The 22,893-nt window shown below is 34.1% G+C and overlaps 1 long non-coding RNA gene across 1 annotated transcript in view; it reads right to left on the bottom strand.

Annotated features, from left to right (window-relative positions):
* Window positions 1-22,893, bottom strand: part of LOC149090039 (uncharacterized) — a 222,341-nt gene that overhangs the window by 22,895 nt on the left and 176,553 nt on the right. Inside the window, exons 3-4 of the long non-coding RNA XR_016193156.1 lie at window positions 12,547-12,614; window positions 11,910-11,988 (exon numbers count right to left, since the gene is read on the bottom strand). This is a non-coding gene — a long non-coding RNA (uncharacterized LOC149090039). The remainder of the gene's footprint in view (window positions 1-11,909; window positions 11,989-12,546; window positions 12,615-22,893) is intronic.

The following is a 22,893-nucleotide window of genomic DNA, read 5'->3' as shown; positions in this document are numbered from 1 at the left end:
CTCCGATGCCATGAGTGAACTGTAACTGAATACAGATTGCTTAGTTAAGATATATACAGGGTGAAAGAGGAGCCCCTTGGGATAGAAAAATAAAAGGCGATGGTGGTCTGGACATTGACACCAAGCTAGACGAAAAGAAAAAGGTAGCCCCCGTCTTTTTCATATTCTGGATTATTATTATTTTGTGAAAGCTTGTTTGTTTCAACTAATTATTATTTTTTAAAGAGAGCTCATGAAAGAGACAATGAACTGGTTCATAAACAGTAGTGGAATAACATGTAGAGTCAAATTCGGATTTAATGACATTGAAGAGCGGCAATTATGCCGATACAACTGAAATTGAGGTCTTTCATAAGGCTTGAAATATTTATCAGATGTAATTATCAAACTGTTACTTTATTCTAACGCAGTCGATTTCAAGACGAAGTAAAAAAAAGATAACATAGAAAAATATTTTGTATCAACCGAATTTTTTATATTAACCGATAAAACATTGATTTCATTGCATCCAACATAAGAAATAATATATTCGTATTAAAAGGTCTCACAATCGGTTTACTGAAAATTCACATACAACAATTCGACACGAGTCAGTGAGCCAGTAAGTGAGCGAGAGATGACCGAATGAGTGGGTCAGTAAATGATGCAGTAATTATTGAGTGAGTGACCAAGTAGTAAGTGTTGGTGAGTGAGCGAGTGATACAGTGAGCGAACTAGAGATAGAGTAAGTGACCTAGTGAGTGAGTGAGCAACCTATTGGTAGACTGAGTGATCTATAGTGAGTGAGCGAGTGGCAGAATGACTGACCTAGTGAATAAAAGCATGACCTGGTGATTGAGTGTGTGTGACAGAGTGACTAACTGACAGAGTACTGACTAGTCAGTAAGTTAACAACCCGGTGAATGAATGTGCGCGACAGAGCGAGCAAGTTAGCAACCTAGTGAGTAAGTGAGTGACTTAGAAAGTAAATGAGTAACCTGGATATCAAGTGAGTGACTTACCTACTGAGACTGCTGAGAGAGTGATCGATTGACATAGTGAGGGACATTGTGAGTGAATGACCTGGTGAGCAAGTGAGGGACATTGTGAGTGAATGAACTGGTGAGCAAGTGAGGGACATTGTGAAAGAATGACCTGGTGAGCAAGTGAGTGACCTAGTGAGGGAGGATATAATGAGTGACTCACTAACTTATCTGCTCACTCACTGACTCATCAGTTCACTCAGTGGCTCATTTGCTCCCTCACTGGAAGATTAGCACACTCTATAACTCGTTTTTTTTTCACTCAGTGATTCATTTGCTCACTCGCTTATTCAATTCACTCACTCACTCGTTGACTTGCTCACGTGATCATTCATTCACTCATTCGTTCATTAATTCACTTATGGGAGCTCTTGTCGACGAATTTTCCCAGTGACGAATTTTAAGTGAGATAAAAATAGCGTGACATCAATATAATTGAATAAAAACTGATTCAAAATAAAGAAAGTTGTTCAGTAAAAGGCCAAAATATAATGAAATTTCATCGATTCAGTCTTATTTAAAACTAAATTTTAAATTCAAATTTAAAGATTTTAAAAATTTAAAAATTTTCCATGACAAGTTGTACCAGTGTTTCCCAAAAGGACAATATCGTCCCCTGAGGGGCAATGAAATGGTCCAAGAAGGCTGTAAAAGTTACGAGTATAGCATGAAGTACTATGGGTTGGCTTCAGTCGGGGGCGATGAGGGAAAACTTTTCTGAAGAAGCGGACGATAGAACAAAAAAGTTTTGGAAACTGAGATAACAGTTTCATTTATTTCGAATTAATTTTTATTCAATTACATTGATGTCATGCTGTTTCATCATGAGCCAAAGATGATAACAATCCATTTTTTCCCTTCATGTTTGCAAATTTGAAAAAAAAAAAAAAATTACTGGAGGGGTATTTAAATAAAACATTGTGTTGTGAAATAGTATAGCACACGTAATTTAAAATATCGGTAATAAATATCTGAAATAAACCGATGGTCAAATAATATTTTTTTATCATACTTTTTATGGGAGCCTTGATATTTTTGAAGCTTTTTGTTCATATCAAAAGCTATGAACCCCTCAACCATTAAGTGAGGTCGTCTTAACGAGGATCAACTGCACAAATAACGAATAAATATGAAAAATAGCTTGCATCGAGGACAAGAAATTTTCTTCGCGAACAGAAATCAAAACAAACATCCGAAATCTGAATATATTATGGAAACGAGAAGTACGACTTGAACGAAGCTCATTTTTTACTCTTTGATGATAAGCTTCTAATGATGACAACTACTAGCTTCCGAGAAACGTCGAGAACATGAACTCGCAGCGACGACAGGCCCTTTGCCCTCAGAGAAACTCTCTTCACTTTCAATAATATGATGAGCTCATTTTCTTAGAAATTTTTCAGTAAAAAAACCACAAAAGCGAAAAGAATAGCTCTGCCAAAATTTATCATTAAATCGTAGATAATTGTATTTTGTTGACGTTAAAAGCGAAGTTTACTGCCATTATTCTCTATGGGAATCCGTGCTTATACTGAAGTTATTTCGGAGGTATAATTTTAATCAAGTTTGACTGTAATATGCTTATGTATAAACTGAAGAGCATTTCTGTGTGCGATCATATCAGTATGGATAAGAATAACATCATAAGATAGGAAGTAAATATTTATAGGAAAACGCGAAAAACTAATCTGGGCAATTTTTAGAAAATTGAACAGTTTGTGCTTGTGGAAATGTACTTACTCTGCGGAAAAGTACGCGTATATGCAAAATGTTTTCGTAGCCTCTAAGATATTAAAAGCAAATATAGAAATTATGGAAAATTCCAAAGCTCGATGGAGATCATTTAAAGAGCATTAGGCTTATAGAGTACCGAAATAGAAAGTTTTTCCTGGGAATTCTAAGTATACCCAAATTCCATTAGTCATGCACGACTCACACCGAAAAGCTTAACTTTCGTTGAAATGAGAGTTTCCTAATAGGGTATTATTTATTATCATTTGATCGCATAAAAGATAACGTATATATATAGTATTTCACATATCTTATGTATAAGGTTATTGTTCTGGGTTTTTTAAAGATTCTCTGTCTGCCTTTAAGCGAAGATTTAGAAAGGGTATTTCGAATCGAAACTAAAACCTGGTCGTGTGTAAATGACGCCTCACGAAGATAATTCATACAATGAAACTGAAAATTAGAAATTCAAAAAATATTCAAAATGAGATTAACTGATTAGTGGTGCCCTTGAGAAGAGAATATGAATTATAAGGTTTCAGCCAAAAAAGTAAAATATACACAGTCGAGCTGAAACAATAAAACCACTTGTAGGATGAACAAATCGGTCTGTAACATATATACATCTGTCAACATCAAGAAGATTTATATATACAGTTGGGGTACCGCTTGATCAGATCTCACCGATTCCAGTACACAATATCCGATTAGGCAAGGTATCCGAAGTCAGGAACAATTCTATTGCCATTTTACAACGTTAGTATAGTTTGTATATTGAAAACTGATGAAGTGTCAATATTAATAAAGGTTCTCGAATAAATCAGATATCAAAAATGAAATGAAAATTGTATTCAATTACAATGATCATAATACATGACTTTTACTTTTCATTAAGAAAGTTAGCGCCTTCTATTGGCTCAACAGAGAACAAAAAACTAATTGGATATACGTATTGAAAACAAAAAAAATACTTGTGAGGCCCCAGAACCTACACTCAAACTTTTTTTTTTAAACTTAGTGACATATTTTTCATCAATTCCAAAAATGTTTCGCTTTGTATGTGTAGTGGTTTTGTGTTATTAGCAGTTGACGTGTGAAGCGTAATATTCGGCTAAACGGGGAAAAGGCGTTTAAATTATCATATATATATATATATATATTAAGCGGGTAACTTTAGCATTGTCCCTATGGGAGAAATTTTGGTGCCGAAGGATTTTATCCATTTAATCACGGTATTTTTTCATTATAGCAGTTGAGAAACCGAAACTTTAAGAATGACTTAATGAAAGGACGGAAAATAATTTTTTTTACGGCGAAAAATAGAAAAGAGGTTCACACATTCACTAGTAGAGGGTGTCTTCTATGCAAATTGTGGTGCGCATGCTAATTTTTTTGCAAACATGTCACCAAACTGCTCAACATTCTCTCATGTGGCAGGGTATCTAAGCAACATTCCTCCCGAGAAAAACCATTCTCATTTCCTCACTGAAAAGATTGTGGAGTTGACTTCACGAAAATGCACTTTGCTGGGAAAAACTATTTTAAGAAGATGGTGATATTTGAGGCCATAACCTATGTGGAGATTTTCGGTCCTTAAAGGGGCTTCGAAAATTCTCCCTTCCTTTCATTGAGGCGTTACTGAAATTTTGCAATTTTTTGACCGGTTGCAAAGACTGTAGACAACTCAGGTTAGAAATACTTTGAGAATGTGTGCATCAAGAGTGATCAACCTTTAGGAGAATGTGGGCCGAGAGAACCGGGAGGCACCCAGGTTCTATCACACAAGGTGATTTCAGCACATTGTTCCATGGGAACCTTAAAAAATTATCCGTGCCTCAGGAGATTATTGAATATTAAAATTACATCGACAGCCATCACTTGCAGTAAATGTTTATATATGGGCAAGGTGCAACATGCACATCGCCAGTGAGTTCCCGCTAATATAATCAAATCAAAATTTGTCAAAACAAACCAATCCCAAGTACTAAAATCAATGAATCCAAGTAAAATCAGTAATAAATCAATAAATATCAGCAACAAATAGATACAAAAAAATCTGCAGCAAAACAATGAAGGCCACTTCATTGATTTTAAAATTTATCGCGAGCCCCCTTATGTGATTTGGAACACCATCATATACCATTTAAGGGATCTGAAACTGGATGTCAACGGATCACTTGAGTGATCTAATACTGTGCGGATGTGGAACTGCACAGCGAGCCACTCCAGTGCCTTGTAACTGCACTGCAGGTCAGTTACATGATCTGTAAATGTTAAATGTGCCTCGGTACTCTTGAGTGATCTGGAACTGTGTGCGGGTTACTCAAGTGATCGGTAAAATGCCATGGGTCACTTAATCTCTCACCTTCAAAATGAACCAAGCGGCACATTTGTAGATCACTAAGGTGACCCGCGGAGCAGTTTCACAAAATTAGGTTAGACGGCCACATCAAATGGCTCAGATGGCCACATATGGGTCATGGGTTGAGTATGTATGATGTGTGCACCCCGTATTTTCTTCCTTCTCGAACGTGTTTCATCTTTTTAATTATGCACATTATGTACGAATAGTTCACATCTGTCTGCCATTAACCCCCTTAAAAATTGAATCTATGGCGAACCACCGTGGGAAAATAAAATATAGATGAAGAAAATACCGTAATGGAAATGACTGATACATAGAAACATCATTATAATGATCTATTACTTTCTACTGCTGATGGGGGAACGTGACGAGAAAGAATTCGGTGTCGTTGCGATCACCTTAGATGTGACGTTTTGGATTACATGTCACGCAATTGACAAGACAGATGCCCGATCAATATTACTCTCTAATACCGGCAATATAATATCATTATACACCAAATCGTTTTTCGAGAGAGTGATCAACTCTTTCATATAAATGTTATACCCGTGTATAAAAACACTATTTACGGCAAGGGGTAATAATACCATAATTGTAAATGATCACACCTTAATGATTGTTGCCTGCCTGCCTGCCTGCCTGCCGGGGGGAAGAAAATGTACATTTGGCATAACTTTTTTTTTTTTTTGGTCTGTTTTAACGGTTTCTATTTCCGTTAATCTTTGGGATATAATTCTGATGATAAAAAAAAGAGAGAATATTTTACTCTATTTTTTTCTTTCATTTGTGGTTATCATTTATTATTATTTATTGTTGTTTATAGTTTCCTCATTGCTCCAGGCTTATGACATTCGTCCTTGGAAGATCTCGCGGAATAACTGGAATTATAATAGTAGAGCAGGTGTTACCGATCGTGTTCTCACCCTTTTATATGAATATGCTATATAATTTAGATATTCTGTTTTGTCATGCAGAAGTATGTGGAACGGGTATCAGAGAATAGATTTGGGAAGATTATCGGAGTAAATTTTTTGCTGACGTTTTCTTATCGATGCGTAATAAAAGCGTTACTTGTGCGCATTGCGAGAAAACTTACTGCATTGAAAAAAGTATTTTCATTAATAAATATGTGTAAGAAAATTTATTGACTTTATTACTGTTCTAAGATATAATTCTGTACTGACCTGAATTTTTCAAGTCATAATTTTGAATAGAATTTTGAGACGGAAAAACGATAGCTCAAATGGCGTTTCTGAAATCGCGCTTGATTTCATTATTGAGTTATTTATGCAAATACAAATACAAAGGCCACAACAGACAAATTGCCTAACGAGGTGACATAAAAAATATGACATCATTATTATCAAAAATACAGCAACCCAATAAGAGCAATTAAAAAAACTAATAAATATGATAAAATATAAATACACTGCCTATATAAAAAATTATGGTTGTCTCATCTAAGAATGGACAACTTCACAATTTATCCCCATATGTTTATGGTAATGCATTCAATACATGAAAATATGTATAAGAAATATCACCATTAAAAATTACCTTTAATTTATTTTACTGAACTAAGTATTTCTGTAGAATGATCCATCATTTTGCAACCAAAAGAAGAATATGCTTCCCAATAGACTCACGGGACACCAATCTCGTAGCTACGCATAGATTCTAGGGCCATCTTAAGAGCATCATCGGCATCCCGGGTTCAGGTGCTGGCTGAAAAAAAATGCACAGCCTACATACTTCTTTCTCTTGAAAAGCATATTTCCGGATGTCAAATAATTATGATACCTTCCTATGCATCCGAGCCGTCACCTCCCCAACCGGGTAAGGGTCCATGCATTAAAAAAAGTACAGAGAGTCCTCACTTATCATTATACGAAATATTCAAAATTCCTGTTTTCGAAGACAAAGGGGGGGGGGGGGAAAAACATTAAAAACCTGTAAATTTCTTTAACGTGAAAACGTCCAGTTAAAAAAAAAAAGAACACTCGATTCTTTATAAAATTTGAATTTTTGAAAGACTTTTTTCGTTTCGAATTTTTGTTCACTATTATGAAATTACAGAGTGACAAAAAAAATGAGGAGATTCATCTCGGTGGGGGCGGGCTGGAGCTCTGTCAGTCCTAACCCTTTTATGGGGGTGATGTGGGGACAGCTGGAGAGACAATTATTCTGGATAAATATTCAGAAATTTGAGTTCCGTATAACAGCCTCATTATCATCAAGGGTTCCACTGAACAGCCTTATAACAACCAAGGGTTTCGCATGATGCTTCACGTTGAAAACTCCTGCTAATGAATAATACTTGAGACGATCAAAAACAAAAATAATTTATCATTCTCATGAAAAAAGCCGGAATCGATCTGATATTTTTATAATCCGTTTCTTTTCCAATGAAATTGTTTCGAGCATTTTACGTTCATCAGCGATGTGAGAAAAGTCTCGATGTAGGCCCGATGTAGGCATAATGTTTAAGAACAAAAAGAAAAGAAAATAACTTTGATTTTCAAGTAAAACAACTGAATATTGGCCGTCTTTTTTGTTTCTACGGACGTTAATATTTTGATTTGAACAAAATCTTTAACGTAATGATGTTTGTTTTTTTTTAAATCCTTCCACGAAAAATTCTGATTCTACCTGGTTAGCTGAACTGAATATAGACGAAATGTCCGAGGCATGTAAAAATTTTTTACCGGGAATGTATGTTTTTCAACCACATGTCCAACGCTACCACATAGAAAAAAAAAATCTCGAAACATTAAACATTTTCGTGTTTTGATTTATTGGTGCCAATTCAATTGTTTCTCTTTCATCCCTTCCTTGGCGAATTTGAAATAAAGGTCTTAGAAGACTAGTTTTTATATTACTCAAATTACCACAAGCCGGTATCAGTGATTTTGTGACTGCAAAATAACTGCATGGATGCGTAATAAGGCAAGTGTGTGTGTGTGTGTGTTTCTATCCTCTTCGCCCATGTGTGCTACATTTTTAACTGTTTTAAATGGTTTTTAATTATTATTTTTCTCTAAGACCTGAGGTACACACCAACACACACACCTAAAAAGAAGAAAAAGGTTTGGGTAAGAACTTCTTGGGCACACTGTATAATAAGATTTGTTTATGGTAGCTTCTAAATAATTGTTGTTTAGGACCTACTGGTTATTATTTTACCCCCTTTATACAGTGTAATTTATTTCAGAAAATCGCAACAAAAGTGGAATTTGTTTTTCCTTTATTTGTTGTTGTGCACTATATCAATAAAAAAAGAAAAACGAACTCAATTCACGCTTCATAAGAAAGAAAAAAAACCTTTTTTTTGTGACAAATATATAAAATTTTTCTGTTGCTGAACTGGTGCATTTTAATGTATTTTATTCTTACGGTCCTTAATATTTTTCATCCTGGTGCTGCTGCGTCCCTCGCGTCGGCCCAAGTACGGTCCTGGAACGTAAATCGGCTATGAATTCATGAGCGAAGTGAACAGTAACTCACCGACTTCTTTTCAGGCACCAACAGCGCGGAAAATTATTATTGTTGATCTTAGATTTTAACTTAGTGGCGGCATTAGTTTTATGAGGATCAGCATCGATAGTTTGAAAATTGACAATGGCAATCACCCTGAATCGAATGAGATGCCTTAACAAGAGGTGGGGGGGAGCGATGGAAATTTTTTTTTTTTGACAATGACAGGACAGACAAATAAGGTTGCGAAACCCTGTGCTGGGTTCCATCACATCAACAATCACAGTAGTAATAATATTTATATTAAAAATTTGTGTATTCGTTATGATTTCTATTTTAAGAGAACTATGCGAATAACTGCTACATGAAGCTATTTTGTGCATTATTTTTAACTAGAAATAATGTTTTAATAAGTAATAAATAATTTTTAAATACGTACGTAAATATCCAGTAAAAATATTTAGTAATATTTTTCAGGCATGTAAAATATCGATTCGGGTATGTGTTATTTTCGGTCACGTGTAAAACCGGGCATGTTTCTTTTTCAAAGGATTTCTCAAGCACTGCTTGTTAGCTGAAGGAAAATAAATAGTATTTTATTTGTATAAAAAACACTTATTGTCACTATGCTCTAGATTTATCACACTCGAGTACCTTGGCTGAATATGAAAATAATGTACATCATGGTCGTGTGTGAATTTAATTGCTCGGTAGGAACATATTCTGGAGATGTAACAGAAAGCATATATTCAGAATTTGCGAGGAATAAGATAACCACACTTCCTGGTCGTACCAAGGTTTAGAACATTCAAAACACGTCAATGTCATTCCAGAAATAGGACACAAAATGGACATTTGGTGACGCTATCATAAGAGGGGGGGGGGGCCGAAACGGGCAGCTGTAATATATTTTTTCCTCATAATACTTCTTTATAATCTTGTCTCTTAATCAGTAAATTACTAGATACGTTTGATACTGCTGATTTGGGGGATCCTTAATAAGCTGGATAAACCAGGAAGAAATCGAGAACATATTTGTATCAGTTTTAATTGAATGTTCTCGCAATATCTGACGAAAAAATCTAATAGTTGGCCACAATTCTTTTCTCTCTCTCTCTTTTTTAGGGGGAACGAACAGACTTTATGAGTTCAGTTTCCCACACGGAGCCAAAGATCTACAACATAACTATTAAGAGAATGGTCCAAATCGTACGGGTGGCATTAACCATCAGCTCCTCGTCTACTCTTGGCACTGGCAACGTAATTCTACTATCAATTCTTCGTCCATCAATCATCTGTACCTCTGTTAGGAGATCATTTTTAATATGCCCGCGATAGTTACAAGTCGCAATCTTTTTTTTTTTATTATTATTGTTCGTTTTTTCTTGGACCAGCACCTGAGAAAAAGACTTCCTCCCAGCTCTCGACCATCAGTATAGGAAAAAGACTGGTGTGGCATAATAAAATCCGTCAGGCAACTTTACGTTTTGGAAAAATGGACCCCTCTGTTTCCACAGCAAATGAATTAGTTCATTAATGTAATGGTTCCTAATGGTTTTAAGTTGCAAATATGTCACCCCCTGATTGTTCAGTTAAAAGGAAAAAAAAAGAAAAATATATATATATATATAATTTTTTTTTCTTTTTTTTCGGAAGAGGTAGCATCTGCGGCGACTTGTTTGAGAACTCAAATCACGTACGTATCGGGTTGTGTTTTCTGTTAGGAAAAAATATATATATATAAAAGCGAATATGGCGACCGGTGGACGTCTGTAGGAGAGATGTTATCTCAGGCTATGTATGGTTTTCTCTTCTAGGAGCCGTCATCTTTCGCATGATATCACAAGTGTCACTTTGTGCTCGGAAATGCAGTGATGATACCTCGGCTAACGAAGATGATTCGTTCCGGAACATGTTCGTAAGACGAAATCTTCGTCAGCTGAAACGCGAATGCCCATAGGTTTCCATGGAAAATCGTTTAATTTGTTCCAGATATGGCCCAAAATTTAGAGATAAGTTTTTTTCTATATATATTTTTTCAATTCCATGTAGAGCTTAAAAAGGGCAAAAACTGGCCGAAGGCTAAAATGAACAGCTTCAAAATTTATTTAATGACGATTCTGTGAAAGATGAGACACTGAAGAAAGATCTTATTTTACACTATGTACACAACCAACACCAGCCGAGTTCGTAGGTGTCGCCATCCATTTGTGTTTTCGACAGCTCATTTCTGTGTCTCGTGCATGCAGATGGAAAAGATAAGCTCCTAGAATGTCCAGAGTATTCAGTTTTTATGATAATTCTTCCACTGAAAGGACACCTGTCTTAAAAACACAAGCTTCTTTTCATCTTTTCAAAGCTTTTCCTATTACCTGAATCTTTCATTTTGCATGGGAAAATTCAGCTTTTCAGAAAGAGTAGTAGCGGTACATCTGAAAAAAAGATTCTAAGGTGGACATTCATTTATTCGAGCTCGGTTGACACAGAAATTCTGAGGATGATTGGGGGTAAACTTCAACTCTCAACTCAAACTTCCTATCTTTCTACGTACTAACTTTGATGTTAGTGCGAACATATCCGAGTTAACGAAAATGTTCATTAGCCGAATCCGCATTCGTTAGCTGAGGCAGAAAAATCAGGAAAAATAATCTTCGTTATCCGAAAATTTCGTAAGCTGAGGCGTTCGTTAGCCGAGGTATCGCTGTATAACTCTGATCACGATTCCTGGGAGTGGAGTGAACATTTTTATACAAGACACTTCTCTAGATAAGTCTGACTGAGAGAGAAAGAGAAAAAAAAAATGTCCATCTCATGTTTGCCACCTATAAAAAACGATTTTTCGCTACCTTTTTTCCATATGAATGTATTCCGTTTTTTTTATTCATTTATTACGATTTTTTTTTCTAGTAGGCAGTGTAAGAGTCTGTATGTTCAAGCTACTGATTAAAAACGAAATTAATAAGGTTCATATGTCGTGTTGATATAATCGTTAATTGCTGGTTTGCGAGCGTCGTTGAGCCAATGAATAGGTGACAGTTGATGACCATCAGTAGAGCCTCGCGGCTGGAATTGATATCGTGGTGAAAAGCGTGTGATAACGTATCTAATATTTATTTTTTTTTTAGATTATGCGTTATCGCATCCGGAGTATAATTACTCGAACAGCTATTACATGCTGTTTAATTTTTTATGTTACCTATTTGGATTTTCGATTACTTGAGCTAAGGGACGTGACGGAGATTACATTCGTGGATTCGTTGCAAGACAGCTATTGAAAAAGTCAGAAATTCGAATGATGAAATTAAAAACTTACTCACACACATTTCAAGAAATATGAAACCCTTTTCATCTTTGTAGATGGCGTTCATTTTTGTGCAAGACGTCATCTGGATTCACCTATTCAAACAAAAAATGTATAGTTATAATTATATTTCAAGTTTATCTGACAAATATTTGACCATCGTCCTATATACAAGAACACCAGCTTCAAATTGACACAGTGCAACTATAAATACTTAGCTTATTTTGATATTTCAAAATTAATATTTAAGATACGCTATTACATCGTTTTTCAATTGGTGGTCCGCAAGGATGGCACAGGTTGTCCGCAGGCAGACTTGAGAATTCAATTCTCACTGAACGATAAATTATTTAATTATTTTAATTGATATTAGTTATATCCGTATGGGTTCAAAGAAAAATTGTATACTCATACTTGCGTTCACCATACCGCATCAACGAAAATGCTGGATATTGCGATCCTAAATACGGGATATTTCTAGCTAAAAAATGTAATCTACGGCAAATGCGCCAACTACTACTAAAGTCGGTGAAGATGGGAAATAAATAGTTGCTATAAATTTCAGTAAACAAGAATGTATTTCACCAAAAACAAATTCAAAGGACAGGATGTCATTTCATTCAGAAAAATAAGAGGAACTGAATAAAGCTTACTTAAATTAGGTAAATTACAGGAAGTCGCCAATTGCCATCAAAAACGTTGTCATAAGTCATCAGTATACCTGATTAAAATTGAATAAAATGTGGAATTTAATTAACCATGTGCGTTTGCAATCAGTTTTGCATGAGAAAAGTTTTGTAAAAATTTCTACCTCATCACTTCCAGAAAAATTCAAATGATTCATAGAGTAAGTATATTTACTTGGAAACAACACTTTTATTTGAGGTGCTCATAAATAGTACAAAAATAAAGTTAAAAACCAAACTTTTGTTTCACTAAAGGCTGATTAGAATTTAATTAAGAAAAATATATATACGAGTGTCACGAACTAACATCTCAATTTTGAGAAACACCATAAATACATTTGCGTTCTTAAAGAGTACATATCGTGCAAACTGCATTTATGCCAATCCTCTGTGGGATTTTATTTTCAGGAGTGAATACATACTAAAATAGAAAAACATGTTTATGTGTGTGAAAATGTTCAAAATAATTATTCATAGTTCTAAGGAGGAAGTATAAATGGGGCAGTTCAAAATAAATTTGGAAACATGAAATTATGTGCACATGCTATCTCCGTTACTCATTTCGGTTTCCAAATTCAAGCGAGCAATGCGCACATTGCATATGTTGAACCTCTACGTATTTGGCTACAAAACGAAACCTTGAACAAAACCGTATTTTTTCTCCCTTTAAAAATATCTGTCAAAAAATTAACAACAAAAAAATCCATATATATAGCTTGCCTTTTCCCAACTATTTATTATATAATTGAACATTCAGAACACGTATTTTTTATATACATACTATAAGCGAGAAAATAACATGAAAAAATACGAGCTTAACCATCCAAGTTTTTAAAGATTTCCGGCGACAGTTTTTGTTGCTTTTATTGTGGATAAATGGAAATCCTGGAAAATGTGGTAGGAGAAACGTGATTTTTCTCAACGACCATGAGAAAAAATAAATATAATAATAACAACCAAAATAGCAGGTTTTTCTTGAGCTAGTCAGAACGAGCATGAAATCGTTGGTGTAGTCACGAGCACGTGCACAAGTCAAAAGACTGTCTCGAGTATACCGAGGGAATCGAGAGCCAATAGGCGGAGTAATCCCCTAAAATACACTGAATAAAAAACACATTAGAACCCCATTAGAAAGAACACAAATTAACTATATACGGAATGATCCCTTTCGAGAGCACATTTCTTATGTATCGCACGTAATGTGAATCTGAATTTCTGATGAGAAAATCTCTTTTCTTTTCTTTTTTCAATCGGAAATGATCGTATCATTCTTACATAGTATATACGTACAACTACAATATGAAACCTTTTTGTCTGTTTTTATCATTATATTCATAAAACATAATGCAATGATCGTCAGAAACGTTCAAGCACAATCAATTGAACTAAAGAAAACGAACAGTATTTAGCAACAGAAGAGAACATATCAATACTCATCTGATTGGCGAGATATTTCACAAAAATTAAACTAAATTCCCTACCCGAATTTTTATCACAAATTAATTACTGCATATTATATAGTGCGCATAGGCAACTGGGCGTAAGGCATTTCACTGGCGAATCATTGATCGTAAAGACATATTTCCAATTAAAAAAATATCCAAATAACATGTGGTACTCAGATATGTCATTCATGGTGGAAGGGGTTGTGTTGTTATTAATATAAAAAAATTAACTTTTTATACACACACCCCATACCCAAAAACCCAATTAGAAAGTTGTTGTGCTGTCTCTTCTGAGACCAACAAAAATAATCCGCGTTTCAACGTGCAATATTCACTAAGATATTCGAATTCGAAAACCGGAGGAAAGTTGAGGAAAAAACCACATATGCGAGAAAACCGTTTTATCGTGGAGTTTTTCTTGTTGGTCTTAGGAAAGACAGGGCATCACCTTCGTAATTGGGTTTTTAGGAACAAGGTATAAAAAGTTTATTTCTTTATTTTAATAATTATACAACCCCTTGCAACATGAATAGCATATCTGAGTACTACACGTTATTTGGATACTTTTTTTAATTGAAAGTATGCATCTAGAATCAACGGTTCATAAGTAAAATGTCATACGCCCTGCTACCTTGCACCCTGCCCATATAAGCCTATGTATAAAATTAACCATTTAGAAATAGGTTTTTTTGCCATAATACAAAAATGGTACAGTAGAGACATGGAGATTGGTTAAACTAAGATTAACCGCACTGAACTTGCAAAAGTAAGAGAAATTGAGAATTTATAAGCCTCTTATAATTGAATAATGATAAGATGCTTTTAGATTTTATAATTATTTTGTAATGAATGGGTCATGTGAATCACATAACTCAGAAACTAGAGCATGGATTATGTGCGTTAAAAAGTGACAAAATATGCACTCTGAAAATAAAGACAAATCTGAATTTTAAAGGGCAGAAAGATATGTCATGAAATGAAAAATATGTGTGACAAATGAAAACACACACACACAAATCCATTTTATATTACCGAAGTATGGCAGTAAAAATTAAAAATATACGCAAAAATGGAAAAAATACACACTTAAAAGTGCAAAAAAAAAATGAAAAATGAAAAAATATATGAAACACGCATTCAAAAGTGCTAAAAAATTCATTTAAAAATGTTTGTAAAATATAAAAAATACCGAAATATGCATAAAATGAGAAATATGCCCCACAAAGAACATATACATACTATATACAAATAATGAAAAATGTACATAAAATAAAAAAAAATATACACATGTGTTAAAAATGCTGAAGTTCTCTATAAAGAGAAAGAATATGCTCAAAAATGGATACAACGTGAATTTGAAAATGCAGAAACATGACCTAAAAATGTAAAATATGCTCAAAAATTATGCACAAGAAAAATATGCTCAAAAATGAAGAAAACATGCACATAAAAGTGCAAAAAATATGCATTTTTAAATGCCTAAAAACGTGCCCTAAAAAATGTAATAGTCAATGGTGTGAAATATTTCCCTCAAAAAATTAAAGGAATATTATCAAATTTGGGGAATAAAAAGATAAAAATTAATCTCGTAAACATTAGTAAATGCGATAAATAGAAAAAATGCTAAGAAATACGCACATATTCTAAAATTTCGGTGATTTTATGCATTTATGTGCACTAACTATGAAAAGTGGCTAAAACATGCATTTGCATATGTACATTTATTCTTTTCTATGTATACGGGACTCTACTCATAATTACAGATTGTAGACTAATCTCTGGTTTTATCTTTCGCATAGTAGAATTTAGATAAAAATTGCGCACATTCGTAATTTATGTGTATTCTCCATTATTTACGGCTAATAAGTTGTATGAGTACATTACACAGAAGTGCAATTTTATGGTAAATGAATATTTTGATATTCCTCATTTGTAGGAAGGATAGGAGGGGAGGTCATATATACCAATGACCGCAATGATTGCTCCGATATATCAGGATGAAAGTGCAGATAACTACCGTTATTATTTGCCAGAAATAAGCCAGTGACGATCACTTATTATAAGTAAAATTTATAAAAATCTGAAAACTTAAACTCAATGACCTGTTTAAATGGGCTTCGTCTATTGTTATTGATAAATAGTTTGGTAAAAGCCCGGGATGTGAGCCCTCTACAGACATTTTTTTTTTTTTTTTGGAATTTTACCAGTTCATTTCAGTAAATCCTAGTTTTTGGAGCAAAACGTAGGATTTGCCGCCTTCATGCTTTATATCGCAACAATAAATAAATAAATAAATTTTGAGCAATTCAAGTATATAGAGATTGAATGTGTCATGATCTTTCTTACATGATCTAGAAAAAGACTATTGATATGATAAGACATGATATTTCTGTAAGATCATGCAAATAAATGCAGTGATACCTTCAAAGGAATGCATAAATTTTATGCTGCCTAGGAATTTTGTTTCTAAAGTTATATCTAGGGACTAGATATATAAGAATCGTCATTCATCATTCAACATTCGCTCATTGAAGGTGCATTGGAAATTGCTCATCAAATAGTAAGATTCTCGCTATAAGCAATACGCATTACATTTGACGATGAGACAAATCTAGGTGGATGAATATTTAGGGGCGTACAACAAGCAGACGATGAGTCCGGTTTTTACGGGACATGAACATTCTCCGCGTTCCTGCAAAATATTGTTCGGCTGTCCTCTTTATTTTAATAAAAATGTTCAGTTTTTCATTCTTTAGAGTTCTAAATTGTTTTTATTTTTGTCATAAATTTGATTATCGCAATGCAGATTGCTCATGTATGTACGGAAGAGTATCATCGATACAAGAGTTATATAAGAGTTCATCTCACCTACACCATGTTGGCATAGACACCGGAACCTGAGGACTCAGGGTGCTCGAGCAATTCTTCACCCAATAAACTTTGTAAGAGGGCTTAGCCCTTCTCCTCAAGACTTCGTGGTAATTCCTTCAATCATTACCACGTGCATATACCATTATGCATGTCATGCATTATTACGCAATGAATGTCCCACCATGAGGATGATCTTGAATATTATATACATGGGACGTCCAGAAACTATGCCCAAAGATGAAAAACCCAATTGGATAGAAAGTCATCTCATACAGAGTTATTATTTTAAGAGTGCCTACCATACTAAATATAGATTTGGCAGCCTACAAAACCATCGTTCATAAGAAAGGAGGATTGTTTAAAAGTTGGAGTGAATTTCTTTGATTGAAAAATGAATAGAATTTTTCTTCAATTTTTGAAAAGCATTCACGTGTCACTCCTGATACCATGGCATGTGACTTGTAGAACGTGTGCATCGGGTTGGTCACACGCTTGTTTAGCGAATTCTTGCGATATCATCTCATGCTTTCTAATAATGTCGAAGCACCTGTACTCGTAATTTTATGTTTGGAATAATGCCCTTTCATATCCCCTTAATGTTCGGCCTGGCGGATTTCAGATTACGTATAAAATCAAAGAATTATAACATCGATTCAAGTGTTTAGGTGCTGTCCATTCACATAAAGTTTTCATGTATTAATGCGTTTTTGATGAAATGCTCTAATTATTTTGAAAAAGAAAATGTTTTAAACAAAAACAATATGGCGAAACCGTTTTGATGGTGGCAGATGGCAGCACTACACATAACAAGCATTACAGAGAAACAACAAAACTTCACGCCAGGTTTCACTACACGTACACGCACATTCCCGCATGTACCGATTCATTGGGGGGGTGTGGGCGGGGCACATGTGTGGTGTAGTAGTAGTAGGTAGGGCCTCCAAAAAAATGGCTCGGGGATCCATGATGTTCTTGGGTCAGCCACCTCGTTGGGCAATTTGCCTGTTGTGGCGTTGTATTTGTATTTGTATTTGATATTTTTGGGGGGTCAACATTCAATACATTCCATGGAAGGTTCTACTCCAGTATTTCTCAAGAACTTCGGGAAGGCTAAAACACAAATCTCAGACATACTTTGAAATTGCGCTTTCTAACTTGAGTATTTCATCAGATGCACTTGCAAATTTCTATGATGTTCTAATATTTTGAAAGAAACACGCGTATGCAATTATAACGAATATATATATATATATATATATATATATTTTTTTTCAACCTTGGATAAAGCAATTGTGTGTTTATATATTAGCAGGTATAACGTATTGAAGGAAATTAAGGGGTCTCACGACCCTTGAAGTCGAATTTTCAAAAATGACTTCAAAAAATATGTAATTCGATTGCAAGTAAAATATTAAAAATTTCGTTTCAATCGATTTCGCTAATTTTTTCTTTCATAATTGAAGGAAAAAAATATTGAATTATAGTGCAAACTTATACTAGAAAGAACACTTTGATAGCGATTTTCTCAGATTGCAGTTTCTGAGCTCATCCGTAAGATTTAAAAAACGACTGCCCCAAAAATTCTGAATTTTTGCAGAAAAGTTTACTCGATATGTGTTAGTAGAATAGACCTCGGACTTTGATATATGACCATTCGTTAGAATTTTATGAATTTTTAAAGTTTGAAAAAATATATAAATTTCAAAAATCTAAATTCAACATTTTTTTAAAAAATACATCCCATTAATCAATTACTAAATCCGCAATCTCAGAAAATCGCGTTCATAGTTTTTTCCCAGTATACGTTTACACGATAATTCAGTATTTCTTTCCTTAATTATGAAACAAAAAATTAACCGATTAACACCAAATTTTTAGTATTTCATTTAGAATCGAATGAAATATTTTTGAAGTCATTATTGAAAATTCGACTTCAATGGTCGTGAGACCCCTTAAAGCTTTTAATCGATGCAGAAAGTATCACTATAATTGAAATAATCAAAACAAATAATTTATAAAACAGATTAATTATGCATTTGTTTCTTTTGTATAAAACTTCCATCATAAAATTCCAAAAAAAATTATGAAACAAACTTTATAAAGCTAAACAGTTCTGGAAAATTGAAAAAAAAAAACTAACGATTCAAACTAACAATGTACTCTTGAACTTCAACAGGTTCAAGAAAAATCAAATTAATTTACAGAAAAACGATCTGTTTAAGAAAAATGAGAAACAAGTGGAACAAATAAGTACACTAGTTTAGGACAATGCAAAACATAAACCAAGGAACTGTGTGTTCAACGACTATTTATGGAATATAGCAAGTAAACATAAAATAAATGGTGTCGATGCATTTAACAGTTGTACAGATAGAAATGATTAAATACCACTGGCTTTCTACTGCCTTATAGGACCTTGTACCTTGAAAAACAAAAATCAAAATACCACTTTTCACGAAAAATATTAATTACGAATATAACTTTTTTTCCAAAATGCTGTATCTATTTTATTACACAAAACACTGAATTTTTTGTATCCTCCCAAACGCGATTCTTTCATTAAAAAAAAAATGAAGGGTATTACAATTCATAACAGCACATAATAAAAAGTAATAAAGGAATTTTCTTAAAAGTAAACTTTGAGTTAACGTGAATCACTTCTCTTCCTATTTGGATTTTCTCGTGTTCTTTTCATTTATCACCGACTACATATTGAGGTATCGATATACCATGACCATGACTTTCACTTTCTTACCTGTCTTTTTTCTCATACACAATGGGAGGTCCCCCCCTTACCCAATTCCTTATTTTCTTTTCTCCCCATTTTTGCCCCTAGGGGGAAAACTTGGGATAACAGTATTATAAGACGGGGGAATTGCACTTGCATCACTAGTGCTTAGGACCCCCTTTCTTGAATTGCAAAGCGGGTAATAAAAGCATGCAGAATTTTTTTTTTTTTTACCTTCTTTTTTTTCCTTCTGTGTGTTACTAGGCTTAGGCGCCGTCATGTTGTGCAAAATGTTTCACTTTCACTCAACGTTAAAAAAAAGTTCCATTGAAGTAGTGAGTAAAGAGAGCTTTTTTTTTTTTTTCGAAGGTGGGAGAGAGGCTTAAATAAGGGCCTGAACTAGGGTAAGGTGCCCTTTACAATAAAGAATCTTAATATTTTTTTTATTTACCTATTTCTTATGTGGTGACAGGTAGTTTATGCAGAAGAAAGTGAAAACTATTTTTTATCTTTTTTTTCCCCCGAAGAAACGGTCGATGTAATAGATTTCAATAACGTTAGGTGACACAAAATGTTGTATACACATGTTGTATCCATGTTGCAAACTTCTTATAGTTGAAACGTACTTATTTGATTAGTTTTTCAGTCAAAAAAAAAATCGGATAAGTTTCATGACATTACCTAAAAATCCTGCAATGTTGGAAGATCACGTGAAAATAAATTGATGTTAATTAAATTATAAATTAGAGAAATTCATTCTAAAATTATCAAAAATTTATAAATTTTGATAATAAAAAAATAGAATCCATGCGTAAAATGTATCTTTTGAAGTAACGGAAGTAAGGTGCTTTGCATCAGTCCGGGGCTGTGAGCGGTTCTATCCATCTATCTATCTACCCCATTAGGCAGGGGTGTACACGCGAGTACACAATTTGGAGGAGGCACAGAAAAATCTTATGAATTGGGGGGCCACAAAAATTTTCTCACCGAGAAATTTTGAGTTACTACCCTTCAAAAACCATTCAGATTAACAGAAAATGGTTAATATAACATGTAAGTGGTATTTTCTTTCGATGTTTTAGTTTTTTACTGAAATAATATTTTTTCTTAATTTTTGGTTGACTTACGCCCCTTCCCCGTACACCTATTGGTCATAGACACTGGAACCTCGAGGCTGAGGCTATTTCCCCCCCCCCAATAATTAGTGAATGTATGTACAATGCAACGTACGATTCCCCTCGTACATGCGGGGTTTGAGTCCAGTTTATACGGGACGACTGGCAATAACTTTCAACCCCCTTCAATATTTTCATGTCCACGCCTCTGCTCTACCCATGTTACTTTGTAAAGATTATTGTCCAAAAAAAGCTTTGTAGCATGTTTCAATAGGTGTTTCTTGGATAGCAATATAAGGAATCCAACCAGTTGAAGGGAAAAAAAAGTGAAAATTTGCACATTCATGTTCCTGGCATAACGGGATGTGGGGGCTATATATCATTCGACCCGTTATTTTTGCTGGTAATTAAAAAAACTTGATAAAATGAATAAAATGAATTTCAATAGTGGATTCCTCTTGTGAAAAATCAGTTTGTGTATTAGCCGCTGTGACGGACTCGCGTCGCGAGGTCCCGGATTCGAAGCCCACCGTCACCACAGTGGTGGTCGGTTGAAGTTGGTTCTTTGTGGTTCCCAACTTCAAGGCGCGAATAGAATGCGAGCCGATCTCCCCATGTGCAAAAAAAAACCCGTGGTGCGACAAAAATGATCAAATAATTAAATATTTATTTCATTCCAACTTCTCTGAAAAAAAAAAGAAAGGAAAAGGCTATAAGACAATAAGTAGGGTTGTACGTATCATTCTCGCTCAGAAATTCAGATGATTTTTCAACGTACAATCTGCGGATTATGCGTAGGAAAGTATGGCAATGTTGTGTATGCAAAAATCTTATACTGTCATTTTACATCACGTTGGAATTTTATTTTAGCTATACTATACTGGATATTTTCTTTTCATTTGCCATATTTCGTGAGCTGATCTTAATTGTGATACTTTGTGGTTTTTGATAGTTTGGTGATGTTTTGTGGTATTGTGATGATATTTTTTGACCTGAATGCCCAAATTATATGCAGTTCTTTTATTTGATTTAGAATTTAATGCTAGTGATGCATGTTTGTAGCATTAAATCCTATGAAAAAGAAATGCACAACATTCAATCACGCAAATGCCAAAGATACAATAGGGACCCCGGGACCTTTTTCGGATAATAAAAAAAAATCGCATCGCATAATAAGGACCTTAAGACGCTAATAGTTTGTGCAAAAATTATATTAGAAAAATATATGATTCAATAAAATGTCAAATGGATGCAGTATGCATTAATTATAAAGTAATTTACTTTAATTTCAATATTTTTTCCCAATACTGAAAAAAAGTCGCACTTTGAAATAGTACTTTCACAAAACACGTAAAGCTCTTGGTACATACCGATGGTGGATTAAAACCAGCAAAGTATTTCATATCGCTCGTTTTCGGTTCGTTCTGTTTAACAGTAGCCTACGTATTTATTTTTTTTTCGAAATCTATAAATGAAAAGCACCTCGAATGACCAGTAATTTGTTAATCAACGGAAAATCGAGGTCATTCTTATGACCACGAGGGTTTACTAACAAGATATGCAAAAAATTGGGAAATAAAGTATTTAGTACAGTATTTCCGAAGTCTTTATACGACATTGTATTAAATTCAATAAATACCGCATTCGAATACAACATTTAATTTCCATTAACGATGAGTGGTTCCCAAATATGTCTACTTGTATATTTTATTTATATACAAAAATTTAATACCAGTTACTTCGCTAGAAAAGTCAAATGATATTCGATTTTTTTCACTGAAAACAGTAGAATAATTTTTTTTTTTTTTTAAATTTCAAAGAAGAATGTATTTTTTTCCGATTTAATTTACCATCGGGAGAATATCCCAAAGAACAGACTATGTAACTAAGTATTTGAAAAATAATGGTAGGGTATTCGTATGAAGGCAACGAAGGCAACAAAATGTTTTCTTCGGATAATTTCGTGACAGGAGACCGCGTTTGGTTCCGAAAAATTTCTCGACGATGTTAGAGCTGTCGGAACTATGATGAAATTATTACACTCAAAGAATTTGTAAAAAAAATATAGTTTTTTTTTCTATTTTGTACAAATTATGCACAAAAAATTTGTAGTCTGCAGGAAACATAGAATTGTTTACTAAATCACATTATGGTA

This window comes from Pholcus phalangioides, unplaced genomic scaffold (genome assembly GCF_987345545.1).
Source record: "Pholcus phalangioides strain wild (caught in Gottingen) unplaced genomic scaffold, Ppha-v1.0 ptg000001l_1, whole genome shotgun sequence".
Taxonomy (NCBI): domain Eukaryota; kingdom Metazoa; phylum Arthropoda; class Arachnida; order Araneae; family Pholcidae; genus Pholcus; species Pholcus phalangioides.
The sequence above is the reverse complement of the archived record's forward strand: the minus strand, read 5'-3'. Positions and strand labels throughout refer to the sequence as shown.